This window comes from Limanda limanda, chromosome 18 (assembly GCF_963576545.1).
Source record: "Limanda limanda chromosome 18, fLimLim1.1, whole genome shotgun sequence".
Lineage (NCBI taxonomy): Eukaryota > Metazoa > Chordata > Actinopteri > Pleuronectiformes > Pleuronectidae > Limanda > Limanda limanda.
The window spans coordinates 13,385,869-13,398,167 of record NC_083653.1 but is presented as its reverse complement, the minus strand read 5'-3'; the positions used below and the strand labels follow the sequence as shown (position 1 = coordinate 13,398,167).

The following is a 12,299-nucleotide window of genomic DNA, read 5'->3' as shown; positions in this document are numbered from 1 at the left end:
GAGACTCCACCTACTGTGCATCCCGACTGTACCAGATTACTGATGGACAGCGACACACAGCATTAGAATGGAAATAAAAAAACTTAGTCAGCTTTTCATGTCTATTCTCTCTAAAAAATTAGTACTCTACTGAAGTTAGGACATTTTCCTGAAAATTTGTGTAGGGGCTGAATGTGAGAAAGCAAATGTTGGAGTCAGTTGATCCAGACATGTTCCAGTACATGGGAAATGTCAGACTGATCCCATTTGAGAATATACAGTAGGAATAGGAACATTTACGCGAGTGGGTGGGTGTGCCGACGACCTTTCTGACACGAGGTGGATGTAAAAGTGAAAAGAAAACAGACACAAAGAATACAAATCTCTAAAGTGTACTTTAGTCTTTAAATTATCAAAACTAGGACATATTTCATTGTAAAAAATTGTTGGCTTGCAAAACTCAATTTTACATCCTACAATAAAAGAGCAAGAATGAACTCATGAAGATGCTGAACCAACAATTTTATTTCAATAGATTCCCTACAGGAAACTCATTTCCAGATTTAGTGTTCTGTTGTTTTTATTCTTCACATATTGCAGCTGCCTGAGTCACGCACACACACACGACAGCCACTCCACTTACAACTTTATTGCTGTCTGACTGGGCTTTAGGGTTTGTCGTCATAGCAACAATTTCATGACCTGGTCTGTGGCTAAGAGATAACATTTTATGAGAGACAGACAGAGGATTAGTGCAAAATTTAAACGAGAGAGAGGGGATAGGTTTAACTTTCTGGCTTTGGTGTTTTCATATATTTTTGTTTATTAACAAACCGATATATAAGCAGCTATGACAACATTGATCTAATTGGAATGAAATGCAGCATCTCACTCTATGGGGCAGAGTGGGAGTAAAGAGGGGAGGAACTGGTTTCCATAGCAATGACGTTCATGGACTACAACAATAAACCCCAATGGAAACAAGAGATTATCACAGCACAAATACAGATTAGTGGACATAAAAGTGACAATAACAAATATGACTGTGTCCAAAACCCATTTCAAACCACATCAGATATTACGTGGTGAACCAACAGGAACTGCGGCAGCTACTTTTCCCTCGGCTCTCATCACTGAGGCACCACACCCAACAGAAGAGGGTGCTTGGTTCACAGCATTTGCCAAATCTACATCTCAATTGTTCCACATTGTGACAAGCTACTTAGGTACTGTGCAGGAGTACTGTGCACGTGATCCTCTATTTGAAAGAGGGGAACAACTATAAGCACTACATAACTGCAATCCACTCCCCAAGTACCAGAGGGGCCAATATTTTCACAAAGCTAGTGGGCAGAGAACAGCAGAAAATCTAGTCCATCTAATGGGCTCGATGACATTTCAAAATATCACTTGGTAGAGAGCATACCTCTGCCATGGTCGAACAGCGAAACCATATTAAAATTCACTACAGATATTTTAGACTTATTTGGATCTGCAGCAACTACTCATAAATATCAGTCATCTTAACATCCTTGATCGTTTTTTTTAAATTAAATTATTCTCAGAGAAATCAATGCAAATGTAGAAAAATTAAAAAAATATATTATTTTAAAGAGTTATTGTTTGACATCAGTAATGTATATCGCCCTTTCCCTCTATTCTGTGTTTAAAGTACTATGTCTTGCTAAAATGTATTAACTTGCCAATCACAATGTTTTGAAACAATGACTGTATTATTATTTGTAGCATTATAAATCTTATTCAGCAAGCATGGGTGCATGGGGAATGTACAGTGTCGATATATAGTGAATGTATACGGTATATAGGTCAGGAGGTTTTTGCTTGTTACTGTAAGTTTTTTGAATGTTTCAATTGCATCTCGTACTGTAATCTTTATCACATCTCAATCCCTATCAGTGTTTCCCACAGAGTGATTTTAATATATGGCCGTAGTTGGGATGCATGTGAGGTCGCTTTTTTGATTCATAAAAAAATGTGGCATGACAGATTAGAATGTGGTGGGCACCAGTCTACGTCGTAGATAACTATTGGGAAACTGCCTTTGATCACAAACAGGGCCTCATTTAATAGCGGTTTGTTTATAATGTCATGCGTGAAGAAACAGTTGCTGTGTTTCTATTGAGAGTTTGTTTCTGACAGCTGGTGTACACAGAGTGCAATGAGTTCAAATAAACAAAGCACTGGAAATCAATTGGCCTTCATACAGCCCAGACGAATGAATTTTTTAAAAAAAACACAGCGCACATGGGACATCCCAAACGTTGAACACTGATGCGATATTCTAAGCTTGTTGCACCAGCAGTCCAACAGCGGACAGTTTGGTTTTGAAACAAACCACCACGCCCATCCACAGAGGGCACAATCCTAATCTGTGCTGTCCTCTTGTGCGATCTGTCCATCTGTCACGCAATGAGGCTCCCGTACACACACACAGATATGTCTGCACAGAAGCACAGTTAGCGCACACACAAACACACATCGAACAGATTCTCAAACATATGTAAACGTGCACTAACAGATGCACAGATGAAAGCCCCAGCTATGGGTTTCTGTTTGCAATCATATAGATACACACACACACACATGCAAACACAAACTGCTGGTGTGAAAATTCGGAGCATGTCCGTCGCTTCACACTGCACTCTGAAACTGAGGATTACACAAAGGATAATCCCTATGTATGTTTGTGTGTCTGTCTGCATGCTATCCATTTATCCCTTCACCTTTCTCTCTGGGTATGGCCACAGTATTACATTTTAGATTATTTTTTTCTAAGGATGCATTTTAATCTGGCGACCGCAGAGTTTGATGCCCATAAAAAAAATGATCTTTGCAGAAACTGTTTGCCTCATTATAAAACTCAAGGGTTGCACCGCTTAGTCTGGACGGGCAGAAACTTTTGAAAACAATAACGCAGACACCTACACCGCTTCCTGTTTGTTTCTTATGAGTCAGCTCCACAACCAGTGTTTAATGTGTACTGCTTAATTCTACAGATAGATATACTTTATTGATCCTTAGGGACATTTAGGAACAGTAGCACATTATTATGGGGCTATGAAAAGAAGTCCCTGGTCTTACTTGTCACCATTTCTATTCTTTATTTGTTGTACCATTTGCATTTTAACAACCAACTGCAGAGTAGACAGCGTGACCTGCATTTACAGTTGTGGTAGTAAGGACAGATCATTCCAGATATAGATTTAATTTGTTTTTATACAAAACCGTATCAGTGTTTCTGCCTCGACTCTGGTCTTCACCTGACAGAAACCTTTCACTGCCCTGTAACCTAACAGAGACTCCCAACTGTCTCTTCACTGCATCAGCTTTTAGCTCAGCAAACGTAAGGTCACCTTATAAGTGAGGCTCTAGTGACCACCACTATATCATTACTGCTGTAACTGTGTTATTACTGTCAGCTCCAAAGTGCCATTGTCAGCAGTAAAACTCTTACTCTTAAACAACACAAGGACCATCCATTTGAGCGGATGCCCTTCAGCCCAACTTCTCCCAGCCCCAGACCCCTAAAATTGGGACATTTTGAAACTGTGGTGAGACAAATTAGAATATGGCAGGCCACCACAGCTTAGATAATAATGGGAAACACCACAATTTACAATGACATTCAACAGATAAAAGCACATATTTGCTTTTACCATCTTAATTTCAGTTTGTTTTATTGGCATGTTTAATACACAGATCCGGGTTATGATAATTTTCCTTATCAACAAACAGAGAAAAATAAACTGTCCTAAGTACTTCAAACTGTTGATGCCAAAAAATAATATTATTCATGAAAACTAAATTAAATTTGAATATAGTTCATGCTCTCACTCTTTATCCCTGTGTGTGTGTGTGTGTGTGTGAGAATAATGGGTCAGCTCATAACCACCATTGTCGTCCGCTCAACTCCCCTATTCAGCGATTAAAGCAGTCAGGCGCATGCTCCCTGTCTGTGTGAAAGTGTGAGTGAGTGAGAGACAAAAAGTGAAAGTATGGGTGGGTCACACGAGTGAACGCAAGGAGAAGGGAGATTTTAAAAAAGGCAGATGAGGAGGGGAAAGAAAGCAGGCACTAGCAGGAGGAATAGAATGAAAGGCAAAGTAAGACAGCGAAAACTGCGGTGAAACTTCACAGCTCTCTCTGGTAGCAGTGGGAGTGGTGTTACTATGGCAACATACATCCCATAGAGGGTGGTAGCAAGCAACAGGTGCTTTGGCAAAACAAATGACTTCATGGGCATTAGGGCTCATTATTACAGCTGCCTTGTGTGGCAACTCGATGCGGACGGAGTGAAAAGCATCTCATCGTCTGGCACGGAGATGAAAGAGGACGTGTGGATCATCAAGTATTGATAAGAACAGACTGGAAGCTTTGCAATCTGTTAGCGATTTGCTATTGCACGGTATTTCTCAATCGTGAGAGTCACTGCCAAAGTCATTCTGGGGCAACATGATTCAGGGAAAAGAGAACAAACGACTTTCTTGCTTTGATTTGAGATCAAACATTTCTTCTGGATTCATTTTGGACTTTTAATTCATGTTCATCTGTCTTTAAAACAAACATCTCTCCACTTTTCTCTCACTCAATATTTGCACCGCTGGGTTTCTGTCACTCTGCATCATGTGAGTTATTGAGTTGTTATTGGCGGAGGTACAAAGCAAAGACTATGTTGCATCATGTGAGGAGATTGTACACCGGTGTGAGATCACAGGTCATTCAAAGAGACTTCTCGCCTTCTCTTCTCATATGCGATTGCAAAGGGGTGAGCCAACGCGACATCAACACATCAGCAGCTCTGATTAGAGCTGATCGGTAGCACTCATTCTTTGTGATGCAATCATGACACAGCAAAGCACATTACCAACTCACAGCCGCCAGCCATTCATTTTCCAACTACGGACCTTAACCTCTAACTCTAAAATTAGGCAGTCCCACTTGAGAACACCATGAGATGTCCTCATTCTCTACAACATCGCTCTGTTTTCAGTTTCCTCTGTGTGAAAAATATCAGAGTGGCAACCAGCTCTTCTCCGGCAGTGGTCAATGACACGGCCAGACAAATTATTTGGGCCCCTTGTATCAGTTAATCCCAGACCAGTCACCCCTGACCTCAAACCAGGAAACAGGAAGTGTGGAGATGAGGCCACTTCTCCTTTTTCTCTTAGTTAATCTACCATCTCTTCATCGTTATCTCCATCTCTTATTTTAGTCCCAAACACCATTTGTGCCTGTCAATATAAAAACAGGAAACGACAGCGTTAAGAGCATATCAACTACCATGTTCTCATTGATCAAAAGGAAAACTTAAGTGTTTCTCACACGTGGGTTGTATGTCAGAAAGCAGAGAGATGAAGTCTGGCGTCTTCTACTCGCTGGCCTTTGTTTGACTTACTTCTGTAACTTAATATGTTCTCCTCTAAAAGGTTTCTTTTTTCAGTCTTTGAGAAAGGAGAGGGAGTGCTCCTTAAGCTTTCCCTCCATGCTGCGGGGAGGTAAAGCTTAAAACTCTTGGAAATATCTGCCGTTGTACGCACTTTATTCACATTTACACGAAAATAATACAACTTATTGCTCAGTGTCAGGAATTGTATCTGAATGTCTGAATTCTGAAAGTATTAATTTATTGATTCCTAGAACTGTGTCCACAGCCTGTTAACTACCATCAAAAAAGGTAAAAATGAATTTTCTGGACTACACAACACCGACACCGGGTACACAATAAGAAATATGATTAGTCAGTGACCAAAATCTCAATTTGCATCCCTGATCCCTCTATATCGAACTACTCAATATCTTTCATGTTGGGGGTAGTGGATGAGTAAATGAGGGAGTGATTTCAGACACAGCACCTGTTTCAGTCCCAATAAAAGCTAGCTTTGCTATGCTAAATTTGTTAGTATTAGCTTACCTAAAATACACGGTGAAATGGTGCAGCTATATTCGGGTTTGCTATTTTCCTTTGTGATACTTTGCTTTTGAGGAATTACACAATACCTGTTGTGCACAAATTTGACATCAGTGGTCTGCGTGATGTCTGAGCTGCATATGACCACATTGTTTGAGCAGTGTAAACACTAATGTGTCCTCTGTGTTTAGCTGCTGGCGTTTTCTGTTAAGCAAGCCAGCCACTCAGTCCCCTAAGTTGTCCCATTAACATTGAACACACAGACACTGTTACCACATCCTTAGTGTGGACATGCATGTCTACGCCCAGGTCATTATCAAATCAAGAAAATACAGCAAAGAAAACTAGAATTCTGGTCAGAAAATGAGGCAATTTTGACCTAGGAAATTGATTTCCAAAATTACTAATATTGATAAATAAAAGTATTGAAAATGTATACAAGCCAATTAAAATAAAAAAAGAAAAGGAGTCAAATAAATCGCTTTCTCAAACGAGTGGTGATCTATTAATTGATTTTTTATTATTTGTTTATATTTATAATTCAGTTTTTTAATTAAATTGTTTGTATTTTGGCGCTCCATCTCACCGCCCTTGTGCTGCATATTTTTGAGCTGTGGGAAAAAACATCTATCGATGCTGTTTTGTCTGTCTGAATCACAACCTCACAAGGTTTACTGGGTTCTTTACGCTCTTTCCAAAATGTCTAACTAACTTCGAAGCCCGTGAAAAGCGATTAATGAGAGCAAGCCAGCAAGTCCACTCTCCCTCTCAACCTTCTTGCCCCAGACACTCCTCTTACTTCCTTTTCCTCCCCTTCCCCTGTGAATCCTCTCTTCTCATTCACACATGAGCCTTTTAGAACTTTATCTTGACAGCCTGAATGAATTCACTAATTAACAAATAGTCCACACATGATGAATGAATTGGATGATTGGCTAAATAAATGAATGACCGGATGGATGAATCGATCAATCATGCAATTAAAGAATGTGTGACAATAAATACATTGAAAAACATAATAATCACTTTATTTGCTTTCAAAAGAACTTCCACAATATACAACAGTTTCCTGATTGCTTTTTTTACTTATATTCTAGGTCAAACCGATCTAAAGCACTTTATTTGCTGATCAAACCTCTGTGCCAACATTTCCTAAAGATGCAGCCTCTAAAAGATGAAGGCTTGGCTGTGTTCTGCTCAGCCTCTCTCTGTGAGAATGTGACCCTATGCTGATTAATCTGTTTTTAACTATGTTCGGCCCCCTGCCAAAGCCACAGGGCCACACTCCCCCCCTCTGTTTTTATTCTCTCGCTTCTTTCAGAGCAGGACACTTGCTGGGGAAGGCAGTTTGCCTCCTTTTGGTGTAAAATGTTAGCCTTTTCTTCTTGTCTCCTCAAATGGAGCATTGACACTCGACTACACACAATTCAAAACATACAGTCAAACTCGAAGCTAATTGACTTTGTTAAGCTTGTTGCTTCAATACAATTAAGATCACATTTTATTCTTAAAAACAACTACAACAATAACTATTTATTACTAAATCTTTTTTGTACACATTTTTTTGAGCCATTCAGCCGAGCTCCTCCATCACACACATCCTCAACATCTCTATCCTCCCTTCATTTTTCTACCCCTCATTCCCCCCCCCCGTCTCTGTACCAGCAATAAGCTGAGCATTGCATTGCAGTTTCTATTCATCCACGCCTCTCTGATCTTCCCTGTGTGAATCTGAATCCTGTTGGCCAAGCTGCCCACAAAGCAACAGGCTAATACCCAGCGGTCACGGCTGATCGCTACACTGTAGAATATGTCCACTTTGGTAATTATTGTGACCGTCCCAATCTTACAACAATGGGGGCGATATTAAAGCCTTGAAGTGAGCTCTGTGGTTATATGAGACCACTTTTACAGACCGGGACCAAGCGGAGAAAATGTGAAGAACGGCATTTGTGGCTTTGTGCCTTGTAGGATTGATTTTTAATCCCGTACACACCACTTTTCTACAAACACAGTCCCCGCCGGTTATTCACACTGATGTGGGACAGTAGGACTATGTCCGTGACCCTGAGCTGATGTGACACTTTTTGCTCCTGTTGAACTCACAGGGTCAGGATGAAAATACACACACTCACATACACACACACACATAGGGATGTTCCCATAGCCTTTCCGAATGATTAAGCAATATCTCTCACCCTCTCTGTCGCTCTCACTCACTCTCTGTTTCACTCGGGCTGGCTTCCTGTCCATTTGTTTCTGCCTTCCTCTCTCTTTCTCCTTTGATCACTTTATCTCTACTTTCGCAATTCCCTATTTTTGCCATACCTGCGTTTGTAGTGGTTTGATACAGATGTGGCAACACATACCAAACTGCTACGTGATAAAATATTAAACGAAAAATTTAATTTGTTGAAAAAACGAATTCAAGCTACCTTCTTTTCATTTTAACTTGCAGTGCTCTGACACCAAAGTGTAAGACAAACATTTAGAATGGGAAGATCCAAACCACCAAACCATTAAAAAATACAAAAGATTCACAGATCCTAACGTGAACCGATACGACGATGGCAACATTGAGGTAAAAAAACTTGATTGTACTCTGATTCTAGCGAACCCAGGGTTAATTCCAGCTACGATTAATGAGCGGATTCTCCCACCAGAACAAGCAATTAAGGCTTCTCATTAGCGGGTTCCACAGAGCTGCCACTGTTCTACTCATCCCCGGAGTCTGAGAATAAACATGGCACTGAAGACCATAGACTAACTATACACACAGGGAGAGATAGAGACAAGCCTGACAGGAAAAATACACCAGAGTGATACAATACTGCAAGCTTCTCCTTACCATTTATACTACATGACTATACACAAAGATAGGTGTAACCTGTATGGAAGTGGATTTTCTTTCTTGACTTGCACCCACATATGCTTCTGCTGTACTAACCTGAACCTGTAACACAATATGAAATAAAATACAAAAGCCCATGTGAGGCCAATCATTTTCAGTTGCTAATGAGACTGTGCAAGAAAAAGCATTAAATAAACCCAGTGGTAACTTGCTGTTCCACGATCTGTGCTGTTGTTGCATTTACTGCATTATATTGTACAGGTATTAGGATTTAGGCTCCATGTTTCAACAATTTCTCACTCTGTACTTTCCTCTGTGGGGTCAAACTGAACAGTGATAAAACTTGTGTAATGTCAACATACTTGAGTAAATACTCCCACAGAAATAGTAGAAGTGTGGCCATGTTTGACACATGCCCAAGTCAATAATCCTCACAAACGAAAAACGATAAGACAAGAAAAACTGGCGTCAATGTAGCTCGTTGGCTGGGCGGCCGGATGGATGATGGCTCTCTTATATAATTCGCTCAGTTCCACAAGGCTCCAAACTCGGCTCTTTTAGGGTCATAGCATCACCCATGGGATAAGCCTGATGCAGAGGGTTAATCGTCCCATACTTCATATCCAATAAACCACAAGCAGACGTATTATCTCAAAGTCTCTCAAACTGTGCTCCACCATCGCCCCTACTCGTGTCCTTTAAATCTATCTAACCTACCTCCCTTCCCTCAAGGGAAGACAAGGCGGCCAACAGGCACCAACAGGCTGAGCTGCACTGATTAAGGTGCTGAGTACTTAGCCACACAGCCATATAATTAGAGGAAGATATAAGTGCATGGCTAGGGATCCCTAATATTAGTCTGCCTGTGTCAGCCTCAGTAATGCTATGGCACACATCGAACACCTGTAGGGATAGTTATTATTAAAGTTCAAAAGGAGAAACTGTTACCAAAGTATCAGACTGAATAAAGACTGACAGAGGCACCATGCAGTGTATTGATTCAATGCATTAGAGGTAAATTAGTTAATGCAATCAATAGGTTTTTACACACATCAGCACAACCTCGGCTCAAACCAGTTTGCCGATAGTTAGTTGGTCCAACTGTCTTTGAAGCACTTGAGGCCTTGGCTTCTGTCAATATATGACTTCTATGTATGTGTGTGTGTGTGGGAAACACACATATGTTGAGTATTCGATGTACTGTATGTCAGTAGACAAATAGTATGATGTGTTCACAGAAACTGGAATGCGGACAAGGGAGGACCCCTCAAAGCTGAAACAATATTTACTGCAGATAAACCATGCATTGTATGGTAAACATCATCCTTTACATGCATGTCCATTTAAGTGGCTTAAAAAGTTTAAAAAGCATTACAAGGTTTCTGATTACAACCTGAACAAGAAGTTGCTTCACACTCAAAATCTGTGATGTGGTAAAAAGCACATTTATTTGCAAGTGACTAAAAAAGTTTGAATAGGCCAAAACGTTTCTGATCACAAACCTGAGAGAAAAGAAGAAGTTGCTTCTCCCTTATTTCTGGTTTGTGTTTTTATAAATAGAAAACAACTTTTCTGGAGGGTGGTCAGCCTCCAAAGCAAGTTCATCACAGCATTTCTGAATTCTCTTAGTACGAGAAACATCATCATTCTTTTAGACATATGTTGATTATGAAACTGACACCTAACACATGCTATTTTCCCTTCATTCTAATGGGAGCTCTCGTTTGCCCTCGGGCCATGTTGTTTTAAACCAGCACATCGCCTTGTGAAACAAAACCCTTCTGAGACTCTAATCAAACAGGACTGCCTTTCCCGGCCATCTATGTAAACACTCCTCCAACCACACTAAACCATGAGAAAACGAGCACCACTCGTCTACACGTAGTGAAAACAACGTGTCCTGGTTCGGCTGCAGCTGCACGACGCTCTGCAACACGTGAAAAGACGTCAAATCAAACGTAGAAAGCCCCAAAACAAACTAGAAAACAAAACCACTGTTTGTTTACTGAAGTGAAGCTAAATGAATGAAACGGAAGTACCGCGTTGGCGTGGTGAAGGAAAACAACCGGTGGAATTCACCTACACCAGGAAACGCAGCGTAACGCAACACCGCGTTGTTTAAATACAAGAACACCGTTGAAAACTAGCTTCTCTCAGGAAGGAGCTAGCCAGTGTGTCGTGATGCTAACCACATGAAAGCGAGCCCCGGGCTGAGGTGATGATAACCGGGATAACGTGGGAGAAGAGAGGCGCCATGAAGGCACGACCACAACCTGGGGGAGTAACGGGTTCCACGCGGAACCATTGTGTTCCTGTGGCCGCTACACAAACCCGCCCCGGGTCGGGGGGGGTTCTTGGCGCAGGTTCGAGCACCTTCCTACCTGTGATTTGAAAAATTCAAAAAAAAAAATCTTCACGCCAAAAACACGTCGGAGCAGCGGCCGATGCGTCAATCACGTGATAATGATAAATGGTTTTAGAAGGAAGCGTGTGTTACCTGCAGCGATGTCCGAAGATGAGTGTGGGGGGAACTTTTCCAGAAAAAACGTGGCGCCTCTCTCTCGGTTCTCCTCCAGAAAAACACACACTCCCTCAGTCAGTCTCCAGAAAAAAAGCTCCAGTCCTCAATCTGAGCACCGCCGAGAGCAGACGTGTCCATCATCCCCCAACGCCCACCCCCTACAGTGAGAAACATCTTTTCGCCGCCTCTCATTGGCTCTGAGGGATTACTGTATTAACATGGTGCGCTGTGATTGGTCGCCCGCGCTGTCCACTGGCGTTGGAGGGACGTTCGACGCGGATGTGGAAGCAGGGGTGCGGCGAGGCAGCGCCCTCTACAGATCGAACTGAGCCACTGCAGTGTGTTGATGGTTTTTTTGTATTTGCTCAGGTTGTGTTTCCTCTTCTTCTGTTGCAAAATTAAGCGCCTTTTGAGGGCCTGAATAAATTCGGCAACTCACTAATTTGAACGGGAAGTTGGCGATGTTAATGGTAATATAAGTTTTGCTTGGTTTTTGCTATTTGCAGGTATTCTTGACGATGGCCGAGAGGGCTCAACGCACTGCAAATTAACAAAACACGTGCGAATAGAAGACACACGTGCAAGTTAAGGAAACAGCTTCATCAATTTGAGGACACGTGCGTTTCAAAAAGTCTCAGCACATGCAAATATGGAAATGCGATGCAAAAAGTCAGAACACATGCAAAATTGTGAAAACGACATTAGACATTTTTTCTTGGGGACCATGAAAAGTGATGAACCATGCTGTAGTTCAATGCTTTGCGAAGTTCAATCACCACTGATGAGAAGCAGACTTCATAACTTTACAAATTGATGAAGATGTTTTGTCATTTTAACTTCAAACTTGGTTTGCACAATCAAAAGACACTGAAGTTCATCTGAGTTTTGCTGAGAAAGTTTTGCTGAGAAATGGTAACAGGTTGTCATTTGTGTCTTCATGCTTGAATCACCCAAAGATGCATCACACCTGTTTTTTGTTTCTTTCTTTTGGCTTTTGTTTTCCATTTTGCAAACTTTAG

At 41.3% G+C, this 12,299-nt stretch overlaps 1 protein-coding gene across 8 annotated transcripts in view; it reads right to left on the bottom strand.

Annotated features, from left to right (window-relative positions):
• epb41l2 (erythrocyte membrane protein band 4.1 like 2) overlaps nt 1-11,375 on the bottom strand; it is a 48,811-nt gene extending 37,436 nt beyond the window's left edge. For all 8 annotated transcript variants that reach the window (XM_061091532.1, XM_061091535.1, XM_061091539.1 and 5 more), the window contains exon 1: nt 11,257-11,375. The gene's annotated coding sequence lies outside the window, so the exon portion shown is untranslated. The remainder of the gene's footprint in view (nt 1-11,256) is intronic.
• Nucleotides 11,376-12,299: the final 924 nt, after the last annotated feature.